This window comes from Scyliorhinus canicula, chromosome 17 (genome assembly GCF_902713615.1).
Source record: "Scyliorhinus canicula chromosome 17, sScyCan1.1, whole genome shotgun sequence".
Taxonomy (NCBI): domain Eukaryota; kingdom Metazoa; phylum Chordata; class Chondrichthyes; order Carcharhiniformes; family Scyliorhinidae; genus Scyliorhinus; species Scyliorhinus canicula.
Genome location: NC_052162.1, coordinates 132035158 through 132062082, shown reverse-complemented (window position 1 = coordinate 132062082; position 26925 = coordinate 132035158). Strand labels below are relative to the sequence as shown.

Sequence of the window (26925 nt, the reverse complement as noted above, 5' to 3'; positions counted from 1 at the left end):
CAGTTTTCGTGTCCATCAGGTAAATCCCCCAGAATAATTCCCTGTCCTGTAGTCTCCACCCCCAGAATAAGGTCAGATTCCCTGTCATTTAGTGTCCATGTCCCAGAATAATGTCAGATTCCCTGTCGTGTAGTGTCCATTTCCCAGAATAAGGTCAGATTCCCTGTCCTTTTCCTGTAAATCCCCCAGAATAAGGTCAGATTCCTTATCCTTTTGTGTAAATCCCCCAGAATAAGGTTAGATTCCCTGTCCTTTCGTGTCCTTCCCGCAGAATAAGGTCAGATTCCCTGCCCTTTAGTTTCTATGTCCCAGAATAATGTCAGATTCCCTTTGCATTAGTGTCCATGTCCCAGAATAAGGTCAGATTCCCTGCCCTTTAGTTTCTATGTCGCAGAATAAGGTCAGATTCCCTGTCCTTTAGTGTCCATGTCGCAAAATAAGGTCAGATTCCCTGTCCTCTCGTCTACATCCCGCAGAATAATGTCAGAATTCATGTGCGTTAGTGTCTATGTCCCAGAATAACATCAGATTCCTGTCCTTTCATGTCCATGTCCCAGAATAAGTTCAGATTCCCTGTCCTTTAGTGTCCATCACCCAGAATAAGGTCAGATTCCCTGTCCTTTAGTGTCCATCACCCAGAATAAGGCTAGTTTCCCTGTCCTTTAGTGTCCATGTCCCAGAATAACGTCAGATTCCCTGTCCTTTAGTGTCCATTTCCCAGAATAAGGTCAGATTCCCTGTCCTTTAGTGAAAACCTCCCAGAATAAGGTCAGATTCCCTATCCTTTAGTGTAAACCTCCCAGAATAAGGTCAGATTCCCTGTCCTTTCGTGAAAACGTCCCAGAATAAGGTCAGATTTCTTGTCCTTTTATGTCCATGCCCCAGAATAATGTCAGTTTTCGTGTCCTTCAGTGCAAATCCCCCAGAATAATTCCCTGTCCTGCAGTTTCCACCCCCAGAATGAGGGCAGATTCCCTGTCCTTTAGTGTATATCCCCAGATTCAGGTCAGATTCCCTGTCATTTAGTGTCCATGTCCCGGAATATGATCAGATTCCCTGTCCTTTAGTCTCCATCCCGCAGAATAAGGTCAGATTCCCTGTCCTTTAGTGTATATCCTCAGAATAAGGTCAGATTCCCTGTCCTTTAGTGTCCATCCCCCAGAATAACGTCAGATTCCCTGTCCTTTAGTGTATATCCTCAGAATAAGGTTCGATTCCCTGGCCTGTGAAATGAAAATCGCTTATTGTCACGAGTAGGCTTCAATGAAGTTACTGTGAAAAGCCCCGAGTCGCCACATTCCGGCGCCTATTTGGGGAGGCTGGTACGGGAATTGAACCGTGCTGCTGGCCTGCTTTAAAAGCCAGCAATTTAGCCCAGTGTGCTAAACCAGCCCCTGTAGTGTCCATTTCCCAGAATAAGGTCAGATTCCCCGTCCTTTAGTGTTTATCCCCCAGAATATGGTCAGATTCCATGCAGGTACTGTCCATCCCGCAGAATAAGGTCAGATTCCCTGTCCTTTAGTGTATATCCCCCAGAATAAGGTCAGATTCCCTTTCCTTTAGTGTATATCCCCCAGAATAAGGTCAGGTTCCCAGGCCTTTTTTGTCCATGTCCCAAAATAGGGTTAGATTCCCTGTCCTTTCGGCAAATCTCTCAGAATAAGGTCAGATTTCATGTCCTTTAGTGTCCATCTCCCAGAATAATGTCAGATTCCCTGTGCGTTAGTGTCCATGTCCCAGAATGAGGTCAGATTCCCTGCCGGTACTGTCCATCCCGCAGAATAATGTCAGATTTCCTGCCCTTTCGTCTCCATCCCCCAAAATGTCAGAATCCCTATGCGTTAGTTTCCTTGTCCCAGAATAACGTCAAATGAATGAAAATTAAAATGAAAATCGCTGATTGTCACAAGTAGGCTTCAAATTAAGTTACTGTGAAAAGCTCTGAGTCGCCACATTCCGGCGCCTGTTCGGGGAGGCTGGTACGGGAATTGAACCGTGCTGCTGGCCTGCTTTCAAAGCCAGCAATTTAGCCTGTGCTAAACAGCCTCAGATTCCCTGTTCTTTAGTGTCCATCTCCCAGAATAAGGTCAGATTTCCTGACCTTGAGTGTCCATGTCCCAGAATAAGGTCAGATTCCCTGCCCTTTAGTTTCTATGTCCCAGAATAATGTCAGATTCCCTGTGCATTAGTGTCCATGTCTCAGAATGATGTCAGTTTTCATGTCCTTTAGTGTCCATCTCCCAGAATAATGTCAGATTCCCTGTCCTTTAGTGAAAACGTCCCAGAATAATGTCAGATTCCCTGTCCTTTAGTGAAAACGTCCCAGAATAAGGTCAGATTCCCTGTCCTTTAGTGAAAACATCCCAGAATAAGGTCAGATTCCCTGTCCCATAGTGAAAGCATCCCAGAATAATGTCAGATTCCCTGTCCTGTAGTGAAAACGTCCCCGAATAAGGTCAGATTCCCTGTCCTTTAGTGAAAATGTCCCAGAATAATGTCAGCTTTCGTGTCCTTCAGTGTAAATTCCCCAGAATAATTCCCTGTCCTGCAGTCTCCACCCCCAGAATGAGGGCAGATTCGCTGTCCTTTAGTGTCCTTGTCCCACAATAATGTCAGATTCCCAGTCCATTAGTGTCCATGTCCCAGAATATGGTCAGATTCCCTGTCCTTTTGTGTCCACTTCCCAGAATAACATCAGATTTCCTGTCCTTTCATCTCCATCCCGCAGAATAATGTCAGATTCCCTGTCCTTTCATGTCCATCCCCCAGAATAAGATTCCTGTCCTTTCGTCTCTGTCCTGCAGGATAATGTCAGAATCCCTGTGCGTTAGTGTCCATGTCTCAGAATTACGTCAGATTCACTGTCCTTTAATGTCCATCCCCCAGAATAAGGTCAGATTCCTGTCCTATCGTCTCCCTCCCGCAGAATAAGGTCAGATTCCCTGTTCTTTATTGTCCATCTCCCAGAATATGATCAGATTTCCCGTCGTTTAATGTCCAAGTCCCAGAATAAGGTCAGATTCCCTGTCCTTTGGTGCAAACCCACAGAATAAGGTCAGATTCTCTGTCCTTTAATGTCCTTGTCCCACAATAATGTCAGATTCCCAGTCCTTTAGTGTCGATGTCCCAGAATATGGTCAGATTCCCTGTCCTTTAGTGTCCATTTCCCAGAATAATGCCAGATTTCCTGTCCTTGAGTGAGAACCTCCCAGAATAAGGTCAGATTCCCTGTCGTTTGGTCCAAATCCCACAGAATAAGGTCAGATTCCCTGTCCTTTAGTGTCCATGTCCCACAATAACTTCAGATTCCCAGTCCATTAGTGTCCATGTCCCAGAATATGGTCAGATTCCTGTCCTTTAGTGTACACTTCCCAGAATAACATCAGATTTCCTGTCCTTTCATCGACATCCCACAGAATAATGTCAGATTCCCTGTCCTTTAGTCTCCATCCAGCAGAATAAGGTCAGATTCCCTGTCCTTTAGTCTCCATCACCCAGAATAAGGTCAGATTCCCTGTCCTTTACTGTATATCCCCATAATAAGGCCAGTTTCCCTGTTCTTTCGCATTTATCCTCCAGTATAATGTCAGATTTCCAGTCCTTTAGTGAAAACCTCCCAGAACAAGGTCAGATTCCCTGTCCTTTAGTGAAAACCTCCCAGAACAAGGTCAGATTCCCTGTCCTTTAGTGAAAACATCCCAGAATAATGTCAGATTCCCTGTCCTTTTGGGAAAATGTCCCAGAATAAGGTCAGATTCCCTGTTCTTTAGTGAAAACCTCCCAGAATAAGGTCAGATTCCCTGTCCTTTAGTGAAAACCTCCCAGAATAAGGTCAGATTCCCTGTCCCTTAGTGAAAACGTCCCAGAATAAGGTCAGATTTCTTGTCCTTTTATGTCCATGCCCCAGAATAATGTCAGTTTTCGTGTCCTTCAGTGTAAATCCCCCAGAATAATTCCCTGTCCTGCAGTTTCCACCCCCAGAATGAGGGCAGATTCCCTGTCCTTTAGTGTATATCCCCAGATTCAGGTCAAATTCCCTGTCCTTTAGTGTCCATTTCCCAGAATAATGTCAGATTCCCTGGGCGTAATTCTCCCCCCTCACGGGGGTGGGAGAATCGCGGGGCCGCTGGGGGAGTCACGCCACGCCGCCCCGGAACCCGCACGCGATTCTCCCACCCCCCTGGCTCGCCGAGATTTACAGCTGGGAGAATCGCTGCTCGCCATTTGTAACAGGCGAGCGGCGATTCTCCGGCGGATGGGCCAAGCGACCTGCCCAATACGATGTGTTCCTGCCGGCGCCGACCACATCTGGTCACTGCCGGCGTGAACAGCGCAGGAGCACTGCGGGGGCGGCCTGTGGGGGGGGGGGGGGGGGGGGGGGGGGGGGGGGGGGATCGAACGCTGGGGAAGGGGGCACTCAAAAGGGGCCTCTCTGAAAGATGCACTCCTTTCCTCTGCCGCCCCGCAGATCACTCCGACAATTCTTGCAGGGCACCCGCAGGGAAGACGGCAACCTCATTTACGAGGTGCCACCCGGCGCGCATAAATGACGCGGCGCCGCTCCTAGCCCCCCGCGGGTGGGAGAATGGGGGCGAGGAGCGGCCTCCGACGCCGGAGTGAAACACTCCGGATTTCACAGCGGCGTCGGCACTTAGGGCGCGATTCTCCGCTGCCCACGACGGGTCGGAGAATAGCGGGAGGGCCTTCCCGACATTTTTCCCGACCTCCCGCTATTCTCCTCCCCCCACGGCCGCCCCACGACACGAATCGCTGCTCGCCGTTTTTTTTATGGCGAACAGCGATTCTCCCCTAGCCGATGGGCCGAGTTCCCAGGCCTTTACGGCCGTTTTCACGAACGCAAACACACCTGCTCTCACCGTTCGTGAAAATGGCCGCAAAGTGCCGTTCCCGACAACCATGGCACCAATTGGCACGGCCGCACCACGCCCGTGCCAAGGGTGGCATGGGTCCGCGATCGGTGGGCATCGATCGCGGGCAGCGGGTCCGAAACCCCGCGCACTCTTTGTTCCTCCGCCGCCCGCTGGATCAGTCCGCGGGACGGCTGAGGGGCATGACGGCCCGCGCATGCGCGGGTTTGACGCATATGCGTGATGACCTTATCTGCGCATGCGCGGGTTGGAGCCGTCCAATCCGCGCATGCGCGGCTGACGTCATCGTGCGCGTCAGCCGCCGTGACACTTGGCGCGCGGGCTTAGCGACGGTCGCTAAGCCTGCGATGCCGTGCTTCGCGGGGCCGCGCTGCTAGCCCCGACCGGGGGGAAGAATCGGGTCCCGGGAGGGGGGCGCGGAGGCTGCCGTGAAATACGGCCAGTTTCACGGCAGCCTTTACGACTCTCCGCATTTGCGGAGAATCGCGCCCTTAGTCTCCCATTGGGAGAATCACGCCCACTGTCGTTGAGTGAAAACCTCCCAGAATAAGGTCAGACTCCCTGTCCTTTTATGTCCATTTCCCAGAATAATGTCAGTTTTCGTGTCCTTTAGTATAAATCCCCCGGAATAATTCACTGTCCTGTAGTCTCCACCCCCAGAATCAGATCAGATTCCTGTCCATCAGTGTCCATGTCCCAGAATAAGCTAATATTCCATGCCGGTCCTGTCCATCCCGCAAAATAAGGTCAGATTCCCTGTCCTTTAGCGTAAATCACCCAGAATAAGGTCAGATTCCCTGTCCTTTGATCTACATCCCGCAGAATAATGTCAAAATCCTTGTGCGTTAGTCTCCATGTCCCAGAATAGGGACAGATTCCCTGTCATTTCGTGTAAATCCCCCAGAATAAGGTCAGAATCCCTGTGCGGTAGTCTCCATGTCCCAGAATAACGTCAGATGAATGAAAATGAAAATCGCTTATTGTCACAAGTAGGCTTCAAATGAAGTTACTGTGAAAAGCCCCTAGTCGCCACATTCCGGCGCCTGTTCGGGGAGGCTGGTGCGGGAATTGAACCGTGCTGCTGGCCTGCTTTCAAAGCCAGCGATTTAGCCCTGTGCTAAACAGCCTCAGATTCCCTGTCCTTTAGTGTCCATCTCCCAGAATAAGGTCAGATTCCCTGTCCTTTAGTGTCCATGTCCCAGAATAAGGTCAGATTCCCTGTCCTTTCATGTCCATGTCCCAGAATAAGGTCAGATTCCCAGACATTTAGTGTCCATCTCCCAGAATAATGTCAGGTTTATGTCCTTTCGTCTCTATCCCACAGAATAATGTCAGAATCCCTGTGCGTTAGTCTCCCTGTCCCAGAATAACGTCAAATGAATGAAAATGAAAATCGCTTATTGTCACAAGTAGGCTTCAAATGAAGTTACTGTGAAAAGCCCCTAGTCGCCATATTCCGGCACCTGTTCGGGGAGGCTGGTACGGGAATTGAACCGTACTGCTGGCCTGCTTTCAAAGCCAGCGATTTCGCCCTGTGCTAAACAGCCTCAGATTCCCTGTCCTTTAGTGTCCATGTCAAGAATAATGTCAGATTCCCTGTTCTTTACTGTCCATCTCCCAGAAAAAGGTCAGATTTCCTGTCCTTTAGTGGCCATGTCTCAGAATAAGGACAGATTCCCTGTCCTTTAATGTCGATGTCACAGAATAAGGTCAGACTCACTGTCCTTTAATGTGGATCCCCAGAACAAGGTCAGATTTCCTGTCCTCTAGTGTCCATGTCCCAGAATAGGGTCAGATTCCCTGTCCTTCAGTGTCCATGACCCAGAATATGGTCAGATTCCCTGTCCTTTACGTACATGTAGATATAGAATTTACAGTGCAGAAGGAGGCCATTCTGCCCATCGAGTCTGCACCGGCTCCTGGAAAGAGCACCCTACCCAAGGTTAACACCTCCACCCTATCCCCATAACCCAGTAACCCCACCCAACACTAAGGGAAATTTTGGACACTAAGGGCAATTTATCATGGCCAATCCCACTAACCTGCACATCTTTGGACTGTGGGAGGAACCCGGAGCATCCGGAGGAAACCCACGGACACATGGGGAGGATGTGCAGATTCCGCACAGACAGTGACCCAAGCCAGAATCGAACCTGGGACCCTGGAGCTGTGAAGCGATTGTGCTATCCACAATGCTACCGTGCTGCCCATTGTCCATTCCACAGTGTCCATTTCCCAGAATACGGTCCGATTCCCTGTCCTTTAGTGTCCATTTCCCAGAATATTGTCAGACTTCCTGTCCGTTAGTTTATATTCCACAGAAAAAAGTCAGATTCCATGCATTTCGTGCCAATCCCGCAGAATAAGGACAGATTCCCTGTCCTTCAGTGTCTATGTCCCGGAATAAGGACAGATTCCTTGTCCTTTAATGTCCATGTCCTGGATTACGGTGAGATTCCTTGTCCCTTCGTGTGAATACCCCAGAATAAGGACAGAGCCAGTCCTTTCGGGTCCATTTCCCAGAATAAGGACAGGCCCAGTCCTTTCGGGTCCATCTCCCAGAATAAGGACAGGTCCGAGTCCTTTCAGGGTCACTTCCGAGCAGACAGACAGACTACCTGTGTTTTTGGGTTACCCTGCCTGATATACTGAGGCTCACACACATTTCTCACTCTGACGTCTGTATTACAGGTTCAGCAGTGACCAGCAGATGCTCACAGCTCACATTCAGATTTATACAAGAGCTAAATTGTCCAGAAATGTCCCTGTGATGTTTGGGAATGGAACTTTCTGCCAGACACTGGAAAATACTCGGCTACTGCACTGCAACAACTCATTCTGGGAGTTAAAAGTTCAAATGGACTGGGGATGATTGGGATGGGATGGGGGAGAGTTGGGAAGGACGGGACTGGGGAATTGGGAATTTGGGGTCAGGAGGGAGTGTGAGAATGGGAAGGAGGGAAGGGCTTGTTCTCTGGGTCTTGTGGAAACTGTTGTAAAAACAAATGTTCAGATTATTGCCTGCAGCTTTTTTTAAAAGTGTTTTCACTGATGTAAATGTTTTGGTTTGAAACCAGGTCAATAAAAAATGAAAAGATACAATGAAATAAGCGGTGGTGTGAAGAGATGGATAAAACTGAGGGACACGGAGGCCAGGATTTCCTGGCCCCGGTGTGGGGGTCCTGCCGTGGTAGATTCAGGCGCCCAGCAAAGAGCCTGTTGACTTTCAGCGAGACCACATGACCTGGGAGCAGAAAATCCCCTCCTGGTATAGTCATTGGGTGGATATATCCAAGGGCCAGGTACTGGAGGAAATTTGTGCCCAAGGCCGCCGTTGCGGACACAACCCATGTGGTGTTGGTCTGGGAGGCACGAATTGTCAGCAGTGCCTCCTCCTCCTGCAGGTGGTGGGACTCCTCCCACTGCACCTCCAGGCGCTGGATGGTTACTGACACCCCCTCATGTAGACCCTGGCTCTGCGCCTTCATCACCAACATTGATGGGACCGCCCTTTCGAGAGGCGCTAGACCTGTCTGGACTGCAGCTAGTCCCAGGGGATAGGCCGCCCACTGACTGTCCATCCCCTCGGGGGTTCCTACCTCCACCTGATGCACCGCTACATTTGTGTCGTGCGCACCAGATAGTGTCTCAGGAGCCTCTTCACTAAAGTGCCCGACCACGGTGAGCATCTCTGGGATGGTGGAGGGTGCCAGTGACAGCAGTGGCAACCTGGTACCCAAGTACCTTGGCATTGCCAGTCTGGCAACCTTGCAGCACCAACCTGGCAGTGCTTCCTGGACACCCTTGCAGTACCAGATTGACACTAACAGGGTACCATGTTGGCACTGCAGGAGTGCCCAGGTGTGACGGCCAGTGTGCCAGGAGGTGATGCGAAGGTACCACCCTGCCTATCTCCGTCTACCTCTAATGGATGGGTCCGGTAGTCTTCTGGGTATCACAGCTGGCGCGGTCTCTCATGGCCTGCCAGACTCCCCGAGGTGCCGTCACATCTGGTCCACATTTGTGGAGCCCAGTGCTGAACGCCGCCCTGTCGAGGTCTCGCAGGCTGGGTGATGACACCCGGGCTCCGGGTGAAAGTGGCGTCCGGCTCATTTAAATATGCTGATCTGGATCACGCCCAGCGAGGGTAAGATCCATATCGCGCTGGGTGGAGCGAGTCGGGTGACTTGCTATTGGCCGGATGCCTGGTGGGCAGCCTGATTTGGGGCTCTCGCCAGATCCACCCGCGGTGGCTGAATCACCGCCAACAATGTTTTGGCCTCAACTGCTTTCTGTGGGAGTGAATTCCACAGGCCGCCCACTCTCTGGGTGAAGACATTTCTCCTCATCTCAGTCCTATAAAGGAATTCCCCCAATAGAAACAGTGGGTTAACACACTGCAGAACCAAAATACAGCAGAGGAAGGTACCAAAGGGAAATTGGAGGAGTTTCTCAGTTCAAAGTGAGAGGAAATACTCTCCGGACAAGCATTGGGAGAATTCACTCCAGAACTATTCACTGCGGGGGATAAATTTATTTACCTGGATAAATTTCAATATAGGTGTGCATGGATCGGAATGCAATGTATTGGTGAATAATTCATAGCACAAAATAATGATTGATTAATCGTAACACAATATACAGACCAATCAATTATCACAATATACTGACCAATCAATTATCACAATGTACTGACCAATCAATTATCACAATATACTGACCAATCAATTATCACAATATACTGACCAATCAATTATCACAATATACTGACCAATCAATTATCACAATATACTGACCAATCAATTATCACAATATACTGACCAATCAATTAGATCACAATATACTGACCAATCAATTATCTCAATATACTGACCAATCAATTAGAACACAATATACTGACCAATCAATTAGAACACAATATACTGACCAATCAATTATCACAATATACTGACCAATCAATTAGAACACAATATACTGACCACTCAATTAGAACACAATATACTGACCAATTAATTATCACAATATACTGACCAATCAATTATCACAATATACTGACCAATCAATTATCTCAATATACTGACCAATCAATTATCACAATATACTGACCAATCAATTAGAACACAATAGATTGACCAATCAATTAGAACACAATATACTGACCAATCAATTAGAACACAATATACAGACCAATCAATTATCACAATATACTGACCAATCAATTAGATCACAATATACTGACCAATCAATTATCACAATATACTGACCAATCAATCACAATACGATGCAAGATCTACACCTCCATTTTCCCTCTCTTTCCTTCTCTCTCTCTTCCACTCTACAATATAATTCTTCATTGTATTTTCTTTTCTGCGAGCGCTCCCAATCTCTATTACGCTCCTTCTTTTTCATTTCTCTTTCCTGCTTTATGGCACACTCCTCCACTCCATTTCCTCCTCTATCTCTATCCCCCTCTCTCTACTCCATCCAATCACATAACATCCATCTCTCGTTGTGTGACGGGCAGCTACTGCATTGTTTCCCAGTTCAGCAACCAAGGGCCCACCTTCCACACCCACAATTGACCCATCTCCAAATCCAGAGTGAGCGAGGAATAAACCGCTCCCTTACCCTGTCACTGGCCTCCACTCCCCTGCACAAACTTCTGTCAGCTCCCGGTACTGGCCAGCTCCTTCTCTCTCACTTTCTCTATCCCTGTGTGTCAGTGAGTGCGTGCCAAGGCCCTCTGCCCTCAGTATAATTTTCACACTCCGTAGCTTCAACTAACGGTCCGGGCCTCTGCTTCCTGTTTTGTGTTTGTTGCCTCTCTCCGAGCAGTTATTGCCAGGCAGACAGTTTGCACAAGGTGTACAAACTGCCGAGTGTAACCTCTGTCTGTGTGCAGGGGGGGGGGGGGGGGGAGGGAGGGACGAAGACAGGGAGGGAGGGAGGGAGGGAGAGAGGGACGAAGAGTGGGAGAGAGGGAGGGAGAGAGAGAGGGATGAAGAGTGGGAGGGAGGGAGAGAGGGACGAAGAGTGGGAGGGAGGGAGAGAGGGACAAAGAGGGAGGGAGGGAGAGAGGGATGAAGAGAAGGAGGGAGGGAGGAGAGGGGGACGGAGGGAGGGAGAGGGGGACGGAGGGAGGGAGAGGGGGACGGAGGGAGGGAGAGGGGGACGGAGGGAGGGAGAGGGGGACGGAGGGAGGGAGAGGGGGACGGAGGGAGGGAGAGGGGGACGAAGAGAGGGTGGGAGGGAGGGACGAAGAGAGGGTGGGAGGGAGGGACGAAGATAGGGTGGGAGGGAGGGACGAAGATAGGGTGGGAGGGAGGGACGAAGAGAGGGTGGGAGGGAGGGACGAAGATAGGGTGGGAGGGAGGGACGAAGAGAGGGTGGGAGGGAGGGACGGAGAGAGGGTGGGAGGGAGGGACGAAGAGAGGGTGGGAGGGAGGGAGGAAGAGAGGGTGGGAGGGAGGGAGGAAGAGAGGGTGGGAGGGAGGGAGGAAGAGAGGGTGGGAGGGAGGGAGGAGGGAGGGAGGGAGGAGGGGAGGGAGGGAGGGAGGAGGAGGGAGGGAGGGAGGGAGAGAGGGACGAAGGGAGGGAGGAGAGGGACGAATAGAGGGAGGGAGGAGGAGGGACGAAGAGAGGGAGGGAGGGAGAGAGGGACGAAGAGAGGGAGGGAGGGAGAGAGGGACGAAGAGAGGGAGGGAGGGAGAGAGGGAGGGAGGGAGAGAGGGACGAAGAGAGGGAGGGAGGGAGAGAGGGACGAAGAGAGGGAGGGAGGGAGAGAGGGAGGGAGGGAGGGAGAGAGGGACGAAGAGGAGGGAGGGAGGGAGAGAGGGACGAAGAGAGGGAGGGAGGGAGAGAGGGACGAAGAGAGGGAGGGAGAGAGGGAGAGAGGAGGGAGGGAGAGAGGGAGGGAGGGAGGGAGAGAGGGAGGGAGGGAGGGAGAGAGGGAGGGAGGGAGGGAGAGAGGGAGGGAGGGAGGGAGGGAGAGAGGGACGGAGGGAGGGAGGGAGAGAGGGAGGGAGGGAGGGAGAGAGGGAGGGAGGGAGGGGAGAGAGGGACGGAGGGAGGGAGGGAGAGAGGGACGAAGAGAGGGAGGGAGGGAGGGAGAGAGGGACGAAGAGAGGGAGGGAGGGAGAGAGGGACGAAGAGAGGGAGGGAGGGAGAGAGGGAGGGAGGGAGAGAGGGAGGGAGGGAGAGAGGGAGGGAGGGAGAGAGGGAGGGAGGGAGAGAGGGAGGGAGAGAGGGAGGGAGGGAGAGAGGGACGAAGAGAGGGAGGGAGGGAGAGAGGGACGAAGAGAGGGAGGGAGGGAGAGAGGGACGAAGAGAGGGAGGGAGGGAGAGAGGGAGGGAGGGAGAGAGGGACGAAGAGAGGGAGGGAGGGAGAGAGGGACGAAGAGAGGGAGGGAGGGAGAGAGGGACGAAGGGAGGGAGGGAGAGAGGGAGGGAGGGAGAGAGGGACGAAGAGAGGGAGGGAGGGAGAGAGGGACGAAGAGAGGGAGGGAGGGAGAGAGGGACGAAGAGAGGGAGGGAGGGAGAGAGGGACGAAGAGAGGGAGGGAGGGAGAGAGGGACGAAGAGAGGGAGGGAGGGAGAGAGGGACGAAGGGAGGGAGGGAGAGAGGGACGAAGAGAGGGAGGGAGGGAGAGAGGGACGAAGAGAGGGAGGGAGGGAGAGAGGGAGGGAGGGAGAGAGGGAGGGAGGGAGAGAGGGAGAGAGGGAGGGAGGGAGAGAGGAGAGAGGGAGGGAGGGAGAGAGGGAGAGAGGGGAGGGAGGGAGAGAGGGACGAAGAGAGGGAGGGAGGGAGGAGAGAGGGACGAAGAGAGGGAGGGAGGGAGAGAGGGACGAAGGGAGGGAGGGAGAGAGGGACGAAGGGAGGGAGGGAGAGAGGGACGAAGAGAGGGAGGGAGAGAGGGACGAAGAGAGGGAGGGAGGGAGAGAGGGACGAAGAGAGGGAGGGAGGGAGAGAGGGACGAAGAGAGGGAGGGAGGGAGAGAGGGACGAGGGAGAGAGGGACGAGGGACGAAGAGAGAGAGGGATGGAGGAAGAGAGGGACGAAGAGAGAGAGGGATGGAGGAAGAGAGGGACGAAGAGCGGGAGGGAGGGAGAGAGGCAGGGAGGGAGGGAGGGAGAGAGACAGGGAGGGAGACAGGGAGGGATGGAGAGAGGGCGTGATGGAGGGGAGAGAGAGTCAGGTGGGTGAGTGGGTGGGGGTCGGTGGTGGTGACAGGGGTTGCGGTGGAGGGAGTGGGGGTGGAGGGAGTGAGAGTGGAGGGAGTGGGGGTCGGGGGTGGAGGGAGTGAGGGTCGAGGTCGGGGATGGAGGGAGTGGGGGTCGGGGGTGGAGGGAGTGGGGGTCTGTGGTGGTGACCGGGCTGGGGTGGGTGGAGAGAGGGGATATGGGGGGAGAGTGTGGATTCTCTTGCAGGCGGGAATTTCATGAGTCCAGTCACTAGAGGAACACATCAGAAAACCAGATATCGGAGAGATTCCTTGTTTATTTATTCATCCACAGTGCAATTCTGAATAAATACATCCCAGGAAAATATATTGGGAGGCAGGGGGAGTTCTCCATCCCATGTGGGAGTGAAGTTCTCCTGTATCGCTCCTGGGAAATATATCTCAGAACCAGACATTGGCTGAGATTCCCAGTCACAACTTTCTTTATATTCATTCCTGGGTTGGGGATGCTGCTGGCAAGGACAGGATTTATTGTCCATCCCTAACGGCCCTTTGGGGACTCACCTTCTTAAACAGCCTCAGTCCATGTGGTGTAGGTCCTCCCACAAGGATTGGGGAGGGAGTTTCAGGATTCTAACCCAGTGACAGTGATGGCTTTGCCGTTTACTCCCAAGTCAGGATGGTGAGCGACGTACAGGGGAACTTGCAGCAAATGGTCTTCCCACCATGTGTCTGCTGCCTTTGTCCTTCCAGATGGCAGAGGTGACGGGTTTGGAACGTGCCGTTCTGAGACTTGGTGAGTTGCTGTGGTACATCTTGTAGATGGTACACACGGCTGTCACTGTATGTCGGAGGTGGAGGGAGTGAATGTTTAAAGTGCTGGATAGGAGCCAATCAATCAGGTTGCTGTTCCCTGGATGGCCTCAAGCTGCTGGAATGTTGCTGTTGCTCAGGCAAGTGGAGAGTATTCCATCACATTCCTGACTTCTGCCTTGTAGTTGGTGGAAAGGCACTGGGGAGTCGGCAGGTGACTGACCAGTTGCAGAATTCCCAGCCTCGGACCTGCTCTTGCAGCCACAGTATTTATCTGGTTTCTCCATTTCAGCTTTCAGTCCAGAGTAACCGCCTTGATCTCCCACCTTCGACAGTACCTTCCAAATCCACGATCTCCACTATTAGAATGGGAAGGACAGCAAACACATGGGAATATCGGCACCGCAGGTTCGCCTTGGGAAAGTTACACTCCAGGACAAAATACTGGGGAGATCACCAATCCCTTATCCAAGGGAATTCCCTTCAAATAGAGTATTTGGGAGAATCCATCCCAGGGATGGATATCGGGGGAATATTCCCAGCCCTGTGCCCGAGGGAAACACCACACACACTCCCAGTACAGGCAGTGGGGGAATTTACCTGATAATCGGGAAGAGTCACCAGAACTGGATATTGATGGGAGAAGAAGCCATGTGAGAGGAAATTCCCCTCCCCGAGGGGCTAGGGGCTTTTCACAGTAACTTCATTTAAAGCCTACTTGTGACAATAAATAATTTTCATTTCATTTTGTTTTATTGGACAAATACGCCCTCGATCCGAAAACATGGAATATATCCCCCAGATCAAATAGTGGGGGCAATTCCCAGCCCATTTTTGAGGAAATTCTACTTCCCTTCAGGAATGTAAACAGGAACCATATCTCAATGGAATTTAACTGAATACATTTCAACGATTCTGGGGAATGATTCACAATACAATTCACAAAGTCATAAATAAATGACAATAAATCTGTTAACGTATCAATTCTAATGCAATCCAATGGGGTACATATTCCCTCTTACTCTCTCTTCAACTCTATAATATCATCATTCAATACCTTCCTTTTGTGTTCTCTCTCTCTCTCTCCCACACTTACACTTCTCCCTAATTACTCTCTCAGTCCAACTTTATTCACCTTTGTCATTCCTCTCATTCCTCCTCTCTCTTTCCCACTGTATAACACACTCTTACCCTCTCTTTCCCACTCTCCCAATTCCATTTAATCTCTTTTCCTCTAATTCCCGCCTTTCTCCCCACTCCAGAAGATCACAGTCCTCCCCTCTTTTCCCTCCTCCTCATTCTCTCTCTTTCTCCCGCTCTAGGACACTCTCCTTCCCTCTATCACAGCAATGTGAGTGTGTGGGGCAGCTACAGCATTCATTCCCAGACAACAGGATCTGTTCCTGAGCATCAGAAGCCCCTTCCCACCCCACAACTCTCCCACCTACAAATTCAGTGAATGAGATGAATGAATGTTTACCTTCCATACTCCATCGCTCACGAGAAACAACCTGGTCGTCTGCTTCCTGTTTTGTGCTGTTTGCTTCTGTCCTTTCAGACGATGGCCCAGGCAGCCTGTTTGTACAAAGTGCAGCCAACCTGGGAGTGCCAGCTTCTGTCTCTGTGCCGTGTGGGATGGGAAAGGGGACATAGGAAGGGAAGGTGCAGGGGAGAGGGAGGGACAGAGAGTGGGACTGGGATTCAGAGTAAGAGGCAGAGAAAGAGGGAAAGAGCGAGGGAGGGAGAGAGAGCGAGAGAGGGAGAGATAGAGGGATGGAGAGAGAGAGAGAGGGAGGGAGGGAGAGAGAGAGAAAGAGGGAAAAGAGAGGGAGAGAGGGAGGGGGAAAGAGGAAAAGAGGGATGGAGAGAGAGGGACAGATAGGGAGATGGAGAGAGAGAGAGGGAGGGAGGGGGAGAGAGAGAGAGAGAGAGAGGGGGAGAGAGAGAGAGGGAGGGAGAGAGAGAGAGAGGGAGGGAGAGAGAGGATGTGCAATAATGTAAAATCCATAATTAATGGCAACATGGAATTTTCTGCACACGTGTTATAATAAAATTAAACCAGTCAATAAAGTTGCAATGTGGTTTGTTAAAAGACAATAAAACACTGATTTGTGGTTATTGTGCATTCCTTAACCCATTGCCCACCACACCTTGTAATGAGTTTAGAAACAAAGGGACCAGAATTTGTTTCCTTCAAGACGTTGACCAAACTGTCCAAAATAATATATAATTTTTAAAAGTTAATTCACGGGATATGTGCATCACCGGCTAGGCCGGCATTTATTACCCATCGGAATTGTCAAGAGAACATGGTGGAGTGCTGCCTTCTTGAACCGCTGCAGTCGGTGTGGTGTAGGTACACCCACTGTGCTGTTAGGGAGGGTGGTCCAGGATTTTGTCCCAAATGACAGGGAAGAAATGGAGATATATTTCCCAGTCAGGGTGGAGTGTGGCTTGAACGGGAGCTTGCAGGTGGAGGTGAGACCGGGGCTGGGATTCTCCGAAATCCCGGCCAAGTGTTGACGCCGCCGTAAACACCTGAGTGGTGTACGCCGGCATCAAGGGACCTCCTGGCCCAGCAATTCACCGCTGTTCATGGGGTTAGCACGGCGCCGGAGTGCTGCGCGTGGCTCCGGCGCCGAAAGGCAGCCCTGCACGGCCGGCGCAGGTCCACGCATGCGCGTTGTTGCCGTCTCCGCACCGGCGCAGAGAAACATGTTGGCGAACGTACAGCGGGCCATGCATCCCCCACACATCCCTCACCCCCAGACATCCCTCACACCCACACCACCATCATCCCCACACCATCCTCACACCCTCACCCCCACACATCCCTCACCCCACACCACCCTCACCCCCACATATCCCTCACCCCCACACCACCCTCACCCCCACACCACCCTCACCCCCACACCACCCTCACCCCCACAGGACACCCCGGGGCTCGAGTCCAAGGATGACACTGACTTCCTGTCACAGCGTCTCCAACACCCTCCACCTTCCCAGAGACACTCACCTCGGTTGGTGAACAGGCTCCTGGGACACTATCTGGTGAGCACCACACATCCTCCAGTTCAGCAGGTGGAGGGAGGCGCTCCCCAGGGGGCGGGCGGTCGGAGGGCAGGCCGACCCCAGGGACTAGCTGCCCTGCAGACGGGTTTCAGGCTTCTGGAACGGACGGTCAGCTCGATTGAGGAGATGCAGTCACACAGCCAAGGACAACACGAGGGGTTGTCGGCGAAAATCCAACACCTGCTGGTGCAGTTGGAGGAATCCAACCACGTGCAGCAGCCGGAGGTGGTGCCGACCATGTGTGCCACCCAGGCCAACACCGCACGTGGATGCCTCAGGGTGAGGGTTTCTGCCATGGATCAAGGCCAGTCCAAGGTCTGGGGCACTCTGTGCAGGCAATGACCGAGGCTCAGGACCCAGGGCTGCCCTCTCACAGGCAGCCATGTGTCAGAGCCAGCTGGGCATTGCAGCGGCGCTCCGAAGCATGGTCCAGTCACAGTGGGCCATGGCTGACATTGGCCACCAGCAGTCTCTGTGGCCCAGGTCCATACCGCCCTGTCGGGGATACTGTGGCCATTGCCCTTGGGCAGGCTGCGTGATGCCCTGCCCGTCGGTGGTGGCCAGTTGGGGGGGGGGGGGAGAGGTATGGCGGAGGGTGGGTGTAGTGTTGGGGACTGGGGTACATGGGTGGTTGGGTGGAGGCGGGGATGCGGGGTTGGTGGGGTGGGGGTACCCATACGACCGGTGTCATCCTGCAGAACCAGGGGTCAAGATAGGTGGTCAATGGGATGTGCGGCAAGATGGCTGCCTTGCAGGCCACGGGAATGATGGTCTGATCCTGGGCACCGCGTCAATCCCGTAGGGGGGGGGTCGCCCGGCCCCACACCCGTCCTACCGCCACTCCTCCCTGCCGACCAAGGCAGGAGCCACCCACACCAGCCGGCCCAGCCAGTGTCAGGACCGGCAGCCCAGTCACACCCACTGTCTTTCAAATACATGCCCCTGAATTCTGACCATGCTAAATTATCCCTTAGTGTCCAAGGTTGTGTTCGTTACATGGATTGACCATGCTAAATTGTCCCTTAGTGTCCAAAGATGTGTAAATTACATGGATTAACCATGCTAAATTGTCCCTTAGTGTCCAAAGATGTGTAAGTTACATGGATTGACCATGAAAAATTGGCCCTTAGTGTCCAAAGATGTGCAAGTTACATGGATTGACCATGAAAAATTGTCCATTAATGTCCAAGGATGTATAGTTTGCAGGGATTGATCATGCTAAATTGTCCCTCAGTGTCCAAAGATGCATAGGTTAAATGGCTTGAACATGCCATATTGTCTTCATGTCCAAGACTGTGTAGATTACATCGATTGACCATGCTACGTCATCTCTTAGTTTTCCAAGGAAGTGTAGGTTACATGGATTGACCATGTCAAATTGTCCCTTAGTGTCCAAAGGTGTAGCACGGTAGCACGGTAGTTAGCATAAATGCTTCACAGCTCCAGGGTCCAAGGTTCGATTCCCGGCTGGGTCACTGTCTGTGTGGAGTCTGCACGTCCTCCCCGTGTGTGCGTGGGTTTCCTCCGGGTGCTCCGGTTTCCTCCCACAGTCCAAAGATGTGCGGGTTAGGTGGATTGACCATGCTAAATTGTCCTAAAAAGTAAGGTTAAGGGGGGGTTGTATGGTATAGGGTGGATACGTGGGTTTGAGTAGGGTGATCATTGCTCGGCACAACATCGAGGGCCGAAGGGCCTGTTCTGTGCTGTACTGTTCTATGTTCTATGTATGTGTGTAGGTGACATGGATTGACCATGCTAAACTATTCCTTAAGTGTCCAAGGATGGGCACGTTACATGGATTGACCATGCTAAACTATTCCTTATGTGTCCAAAGATGGGTACGTTACATGGATTGACCATGCTAAACTATTCCTTATGTGTCCAAATATGTGTAGGATACATGGATTGACTACGCTAAATTGTCCGTTAGTGTCCAAGGATGTGTAGGTTACGTGGATTGACCATGCTAAATTGTTCCTTAGTGTCCAAAGATGTGTCGGTTACATGGATTGACCATGCTAAATTGTTTATTCGTGTCCAAATATGTGTAGGTTACATGGATTGACCATGCTAAATTGTACCTTAGTATCGAAAGATATGTAAATTACATGGATTGACCGTGCTAACTTGTCGTTAGCATCCAAAGATGTGTAGGTTAGGCAGGGTTGTGGGGATGGGGCGTGAGAGTGGGCCTGTGTTGGGTGCTCTTTCAGAGGATCGGTGCAAACGCGATGGGCCGAATGCCTTCGTCTGCACTGGGTTTCTGGAACGGACTGTTTAGCACGCTGGGCTAAATCGCTGGCTTTGAAAGCAGACCAAGGCAGGCCAGCAGCACGGTTCGATTCCCGTAATAGCCTCTCCGAACAGGCGCCAGAATGTGGTGACTAGGGGCTTTTCACAGTAACTTCATTGAAGCCTACTCGTGACAATAAGCCATTTTCATTTTCATTTCATTTCATTGACTGGGGAGATGCAGTCACAGAGCCAGGGACCACATGAGGGGTTGTTGGTGAGCATCCAGCACCTGCCGATGCAGTTGGAGGAATCCGACCGTGTTCAGGACCAGGAGGTGGTGCTGACCATGTGTGCCACCCAGGCCATCACCGCACGGGTAGCGTCCGCAGTGGAGGCATTGAGGACGTGGGCTTTGGCCATGGATCAGCATGTCAAGGCCTGGGACATTCTGTGCAGGGGTTGGCCGAGGCCCTGGGCATGTTTGCCATCTCACAGGCAGCCATGTTCGAGAGCTCCCTGGAAAGAGCAGCATCGCTTATGAGTGTGGCCCAGTCACAGCGGGCCATGGCTGAGAACGTCAGTGGCATTGCTCAGGCTCTGGCCGACATGGTGAAGACACATGGGAAGGTGGCCCAGTCCCAGAGGGAGATGGAGCAGTCACTAGCTGATGTGACACAGACCCAGAAGGTGGTGGCACGGTCACAGTGTGATGTGGCGCAGTCCCAGACAGCGATGGTCCGCTCCCTGTGCTCCATGGCCGCGAGCGTGCAGGTCCTGGTCGATTCAGAGGGGGCCTTCAGCGCAAGGTGTTGGGGGAGCCTCAGGGGATATCTCTGCTCGCACCCCCATCCCATGGAGTAGCCCAGGGGCCACCGGACATCCCGAGGGAGGAGGAGGTGATGGGCCTGTGCTGGAGACACCTGCAGGAGAGGTGCCAGAACACCGCAGCACCTCAACTCCACCCCCCCCCCCCCACCCCTCCTGTTCCTGGCCCATCTGATGGGCAGAACCCCAGACGACACCCGCCAACAAGGACCCAGGTAGCAGGACGGGAATCACAGCAGGCCGTCTCTTCTCCTGATGTACCATCTAGACATTGCGTTAGGGCCCGTAAGGCCAGAACGTTAGACACCAGTTAAGTTGGCGCGTTTAGTGCCATAGGCAAGGACGCGGCTCTGTATATATGTTGTCACATCAAACACCTGTTCACACCATTACAACCTGCCATGGTGCTCTGTCCGGTGGGTGTGAGGGGTGGGCTGGTCTGGGCTGGCCACAGAGCGGGTGTGGTGGGGGGGAATGGGTGGATGTTGTGGCCGAGGCCACCCACCCTCCCTCCACACCCCCCCGGCCATGAGGGTGGACCACCACGGTCACCCCTGGGATTCGATGGGACCATGTGATGGAATGGCCAGCTGACATGCAGGGACCACCCAGGTAGATGGTGGCAAGTGCTGCCGAGGGCAGGAGTCAGATGTTGTCATACGATGCGGGGAACCAGAGTTCATCGCAGAACGGGTTGTCATCATCGTCCATCCCATGGACCAGACCCGATGTTACTGCCAACCTCGGGCCCGCAGCCTGTAGTGCGGCAGGTACGTATCATGGAGGGGGTGCAGGTGGGGGGGAGGGGGTGGCGGGGATGCTGTGGCTGTGCCCCTGGTCTGTTCCCTCCCTCCCCACCGTGGAGGTGTCCCTTGCGTGTTGGCCATCCCGTGCCGGCCAGCACTCCATGTCCTGCCCACCCTCCCTATCATTCTCATCGGACGAGGTCTGGCATTCATGCTCCTCCTCCAGCACGTCGCCCCTCTGCTGCGCGATGTTGTGGAGGATTCAGCAGTCCGCCATGACTCGGGCGACCCTCTCAGCATCATACTGCAGGACCCCTCCAGAGCGGTCCAGGCACCTGAACTGCATCTTCAGGAGGCCGATCACGCTCCTGGTCGCCGCATGGGCGTTGTTGTAGCCGGGAGCAGGTGTCCTCCCCCATACCCCCCGTGGTGCCAGGTGTGCCATGATCTGGCAGATATGTCGCACTGTTTCCCTGCTCAGCCGGAGTATTCAATGGCATGCCCGGTCTGGCAGGTCCTCGAATGACAGGCGCTGCCGGTACCTGCGAGGCCTTGTCCGAGGCCGCCTTTGATCTTCATCCTCCTCGGCTTGTTGGGCGGCTGGATCTCCATCCCGGGCGGCTGCCTCCTATTCCTCCGGGGCAGGCTCCACTGCTACACGCTCCGCTGCTGCAGCTTCCTCCACCTCGAGCAGCTCCAGCTCGTATGGCCACAGTGCATCCCCCAGGGCTGCAGCGATTAGCAGGAAGGCAACCATTACTGGTTCAAATCCAATATCCATTGTCTGCAATGAAAGGCTGACATGATAGCTTGGTGCGTACCCCCGTCAGAACCAGGTCCACCGGGCTACATGGTGGCCCCGGTTGGTGCTGCGGGCTCTACCCCCAGGGGTACCATCGGCTGGCACTGCTCGTGCCAATGATAGGCTCCGCAGCCCCCGCTCAGAGCCCCAGAGGGGCTACAGTGGGCAATGTGCCTTTAGCCTGATGCCTCAACAGCAGATGGACCGCCTGAGGCCTCAACAGCGGATCGCGTAACAGTGGGGGGGGCATGGTGAGGGTGCGGTGCAGGACTGGGGGGTGTGGGGGCACCTATACAGTCGATGTCACTCTGCAGAGCCAGGAGCCAATGTGTGTGCTCAGTGGAATGTGCAGCAAGGTGGCTGCCTTGCAGGTCGAGGCAATGGCGGGGGTCACCTGTCCACACGGCCAATTCCCCCGTCACATCCCCCCCCCTCCCCCTGGCCCTGGCAGGGCCCCCCTCCCACCATAGCCAGTGTGGCCAGTGTCCGGCCCGGCTGCCCACGGTCTGCCCTCTCTGGGTCCCAGCTCCTCTCTCTTCCTCATCAGCCACAGCACCTGTCTGACGATTTTTAAAACCACAAGAGAACCTCGCCGTCGGGAATTCCCCCCAGTGGAGGTGGGGAATCACGGAGACCTCGGACAATTCCGGGTTAGGACCGCTAATGATATGCCAACGGCGTTTACTGTACATGCAGAGTGGAATGCAGTGACGCCGCTGTCGAGGCACAGAATTGTGATTTGGCGTGAAACCGGTGCTTGCCACGATTTTGGCGTCAAATCCGATTCTTCGCCCAATCACGTTTCCCAGTTCCAGCGTCAGCCAACGGAGAATCCCACCCCAGATGTTTTGATTGATTAAATTCTAATTTTGAGACCTGCCACGGTGGGACGCTCCTCTCTTGTGGACCAATGGATAAGGACATTATCCTTATGATAAATGGCTCCTTGATTACTTTCTAACATACTACACGGGCTGGATTCTCCGTTTTGGGGACTATGTCCCCACGCCATCGTGAAAACTGTGGTGTTTTACGCCAGGAAAACTGGCATCAAAAGGCCACAGATTCACCATCTTGCAGGAGGCTAGCAGGCAGCTGGCATGGAGCTCGCAGCTCCAGCTGCCGATACGGCCCCCCGCACTTCCGGGTCAGAGGCTGCACGTACGCATGGCGGCGGCCTCCAGCGGCCACACCGTGCTCCATGGCGGACTCAGCCTGGACCACCAAAGTAGTGCCGTCATCAGCCGCTCGCCCAAGCCGGATTGTCCGCACACATAGACCCCAGTCCCGAATGAACTCCCCCCCCCCCTCCCCCCGCCCTCCGATCGGCCCTCCCCCAACTGTGGCGGCCCCGGACTGAGTCCGCAGCTGCCTCGCGTGATTCCGAATGGCAGGGCCAGATTAGAACCTCACCGTCGGGAATTTGGCCGGTCAGGGACAGAGAATAGCGGGACTATTCTCCGCCCCACTGAAAAGTAGCGAACTCCATGAGTGCTCCTCTTTTCAGTGGGGCTGAGAATACCGGAACCGGCGGGAAAACGGATTCTCCGTCCCGTCGCCGAACGGTGTCTGTGTCGGGATGAGGAGAATCCAGCCCCACGTCTCTGAAGCTGATTAAAATGATTTTTATACATTTATAACTACTTTATAATATTTTAATAATTTTATACTTTTTAAATATCTATTTATCCAGAGCCAGACATTGTTCGAGGCCACCCGCACCCTCCCTATCGGGGGAACTCGTATTCTGCAAGGTTCACAGGGAAGTTAATCATTCCCCCCAGTGAGACTTGTGCGGGATATAACATCCGGATATCTGGGGGGAGCTGATACGGGAAACAAGTTGCTGAAGTTTGTTGTCATTCACTCAGCATAAACACAAGAATGCCGCTCAGTCAGTGGTGGTGCTCCAAGTTACTCTTGGACACTGAACTCCCCCCACCCAGAGGACATTTTGGTCTGGATTTTACAGCCCCCCCCATCCACCCCTACCTGCTGACCAGAAACGGGGGGCGGGTACGTCACCGACTGGGCCATCCACCTTCAGGCATATTGAGGCCCTTAAAAGCTCAATTGATTGTCAATTAAGAGCCTCAGTCCACTTCCACTGTTAAAAAACACTAGACAGTGCCAGGAGGCCCAGAGTGTGAAGGCTGCTTTTGAAAGGGATTCTTTGAAAAGTCGGGAAGGAGGAGACACATCAAGCGGAGGGTGTGAGCCCCGTGCACATTGGAGACACAGCCTCAAATGTTGTCACCACCACCCAGGCCCCAGCCCCACCCCTTTCCCCGGATCTCTGATTTTAATATGGTGGTCCTCCCCTGCGTCTGCCACCTTTGTTCCTCCAGGTAGCAGAGATCTCGGGTTTGGAAAGTGCTGTCGAAGGAGAGTTGCTGAGTTGCTTCAACACATTTTGTAAATGGTTCAGACTGCAGCATTGTGTGTCAGTGGCGGAGGGAGTGAATGTTTAATGTGGGATGAAGGATGCTGATCAAATGGAGAACAAACCCAGCACCAGCGATTGTGTAAGGTTCCCAGTCCCATGTGTGTGGGTATCTCACAGTGGAGTCAATGGGGGAATGTGCCCCAGGACCAAATATTGGGAGATTATACCCAAGGTACGAATACAGGCGGTGAAACCCATGAGCAGATATTGGGGGATATTCCCACTCCTGTACAAGAGAGAATGGTCCCAGCAAACCCATATTCACCCAGACCCAATACTGGGGGAACACACTTCTGGATTGGCGATTGTGTGTTATTCCTGGCCACATCGAAGAAAAGAAACTATCCCAATCATCCTTACCCCAGTACAGTCTCTGGGAGAATACCCCCTTGAACCAGATATTGAGGCAATATTCACAGGATCAGGGACAGGATTCTCCAATAATGGGGCTATATCCCCACGCCGGAGTGAAAAGCGGCTCCAACCGCTCTGGCGTCAATGGTCCCTGATAATGGGTAATGCTCCCCTTCCTAAGGGGCTCGGTTGGCGCTGGAGTGGTGCCCGCAGCTCCAGCCTGCGCGGAATGGCCCCGATCTCGCAGACCAGGCCACCGTGGCCTTCCCCCCCCTCCCCCACGGTTGACTTCCCCCCCCTCCCCCGTGCCAGGACGGCCCCCGCAGACTCACGTTCCAGGTCCCGCCGTGTGGAACCTGAGCAACCCACGCTAGTGAAACTCGGCCAAACCCGTCAGCCACTCTGGCTGGCGCCCGAGAATTGCCGCCGGAGAATGGGGATGCCGGCATCGGGGTGCGATTCACGCGTGCCCCCGGGGATTCTCCGACCCGGCGCCAGGTCGGAGAATCCCGGCCCAGATGTTTGAAGAGATTTCCAGTCCCATCAGGGAACGAATGCTACAGTCAGTGCCAGAACTGGGGAATGTGCCAGGAGGGGATTTTGGGGAAATAGCCCCCCCACCTCGGTCAAGGTATTTGGGAATACACCGTGGAACAGATCGTGGGTAAATGCAAACCAAGCTTTGATATCGGGGAAACACAATGTTGGGCCAGTAACTGGGGGATTCCTACGGCCATTTAAGTTCGGTGAATTGGCCATGATAAATTTCCCTCAGTGTTCAAAATTGCCCTTAGTGTTGGATGGGGTTACTGGGTTATGGGGATAGGGTGGAAGCGTTGACCTTGGGTAGGGTGCTCGTTCCAGGAGCCGGTGCAGACTCGATGGGCCGAATGGCCTTCTTCTGCACTGTAAATTCTATGATAATCTATGATAAGACAAAACAACAGTCATTGGGGTAGACATCCCAGGAACAGAGATTTATAGTCGCATGAGGAAATTTCGACTTCCACCTTTGTTGGAGGAATCCAGCCCAGGACCACAAATGGGGAAGATACCACAGGCCCGTTTATGGGGTGTTGCCCATCTCTTCCTGGAGAATTACACCCTCGGTCACAATACGTGGGCAATGTATCCCAGACCAAATACTGGGGGAATTCCCACTTCCCTGCAGTGATGGAAATAAGGACCACATCTCAGTGGAATTTACCTCAATACATTTCAATACCCAATAGTGTTGAATGATCAATAATATAATTCTCAAGTGATAAATTAATCATGATACAATTGTTTGATGGATCAATTCCAACACCTGTGCCTGTCAGACACACACTCTGGATCAATTCCAACACAATCCAGTGGGGAACACATTTCAAGAGAATAGTTTTGCCTCTCGATTTCTCTTCAAATCTATCACCTCTTAATTCAATCAACTTCCTTTTGTGTTCCCTCTCTCTCGATACTCACTCTTCTCCCTAATTCCTCTCTCATTCCATCTCCCACTTGATAATAAGTCACCCACTAATTCCTCCTCTCTTGCTTTCCCACTTTCTAACTCTTTTTGTCTTCTCTCTCTCTCCCAATCCATAAACGCTCCTTTCCTCAAATTCCTGCCTTTCTCTCCCACTCCAAGAACACAGTCCTCCCCTCTTTTCCCTCCTCCTTACTCTTTCTCCCTCTCTATAATACTCTTTCCATCTATCACAGCAGAGTGTGTGTCTGACTAGCAGCTACAACATTGATTCCCAGGCAACAGAATCTCTTACCGAGCGACAAAAGCCACCCCCCCCCCCCCCCCACCCACCACAACTCCCCATCCCATCCTTCACCCATCTCCGAATTCAGCAAGTGAGAGGAATGAATGGTTACCTTCCACACTCCATCGCTGATGAGAAACAGCCTGGTCCTCTGCTTCCTGTTTTGTGCTGCTTGCCTGGGCAATCGGCTGAAATGAGTGAAGCAGTCTGTCTGCACAAAGTATAGGCAGCCTGTGAGTTCCAGCTTCTGTCTCTCTGCAGTGTGTGGGGGGGAAGGGGAGGCATGGGAACAGAAGTGGGAGGAGAATGAGAGGGAAAGAGAGGAAGGAGAGAAGGTGTGATCGGGAGACAGGAAGGAGGGGGAGGAAAGGGTGAGAGTGAGGGAGAAGGAGAGGGAAAGAGCGAACGCAGATGGGAGAGAGCTGGGATCATGGACAGAGGTAGTCTGTTTGTACACAGTGCAGTCAGTCTGTGTGCAGGATGGAGTGGGATGAGGGATGGAAAGAGGGAGAGAAAGAGAGAACAGGATGACATCAGAACCAGCAGCAGGAAATGGCCATTCATCCTTTCAGTTTGCTTCACCATTAAATAAGAACATGTTTGATCTTCGACCTCAACTCTGCCATCTCACATAATCCCCGTGTCTCCTAATTCCAATCACACCCAAAAACGGATCAATCTCTTGTCTTGAATCAGCTGAATGACGGAGAATCCACAGGTCTCTGTGGCAGAGAATTGAAAAGATTTACAACCCTTTGAGTGAAAAGAATCTGGGCGGGATTCTCCATTTTAGCGGCAGAGTGTTGACGA

General features: G+C 52.8%; 1 protein-coding gene across 1 annotated transcript in view; it reads right to left on the bottom strand.

Moving 5' to 3' along the window:
* LOC119951152 (probable G-protein coupled receptor 139) overlaps positions 1–26447 on the bottom strand; it is a 115071-nt gene extending 88624 nt beyond the window's left edge. Inside the window, exons 1-2 of the transcript XR_005457518.1 lie at positions 26228–26447; positions 15362–15575 (exon numbers count right to left, since the gene is read on the bottom strand). The gene's annotated coding sequence lies outside the window, so the exon portion shown is untranslated. The remainder of the gene's footprint in view (positions 1–15361; positions 15576–26227) is intronic.
* Positions 26448–26925: the final 478 nt, after the last annotated feature.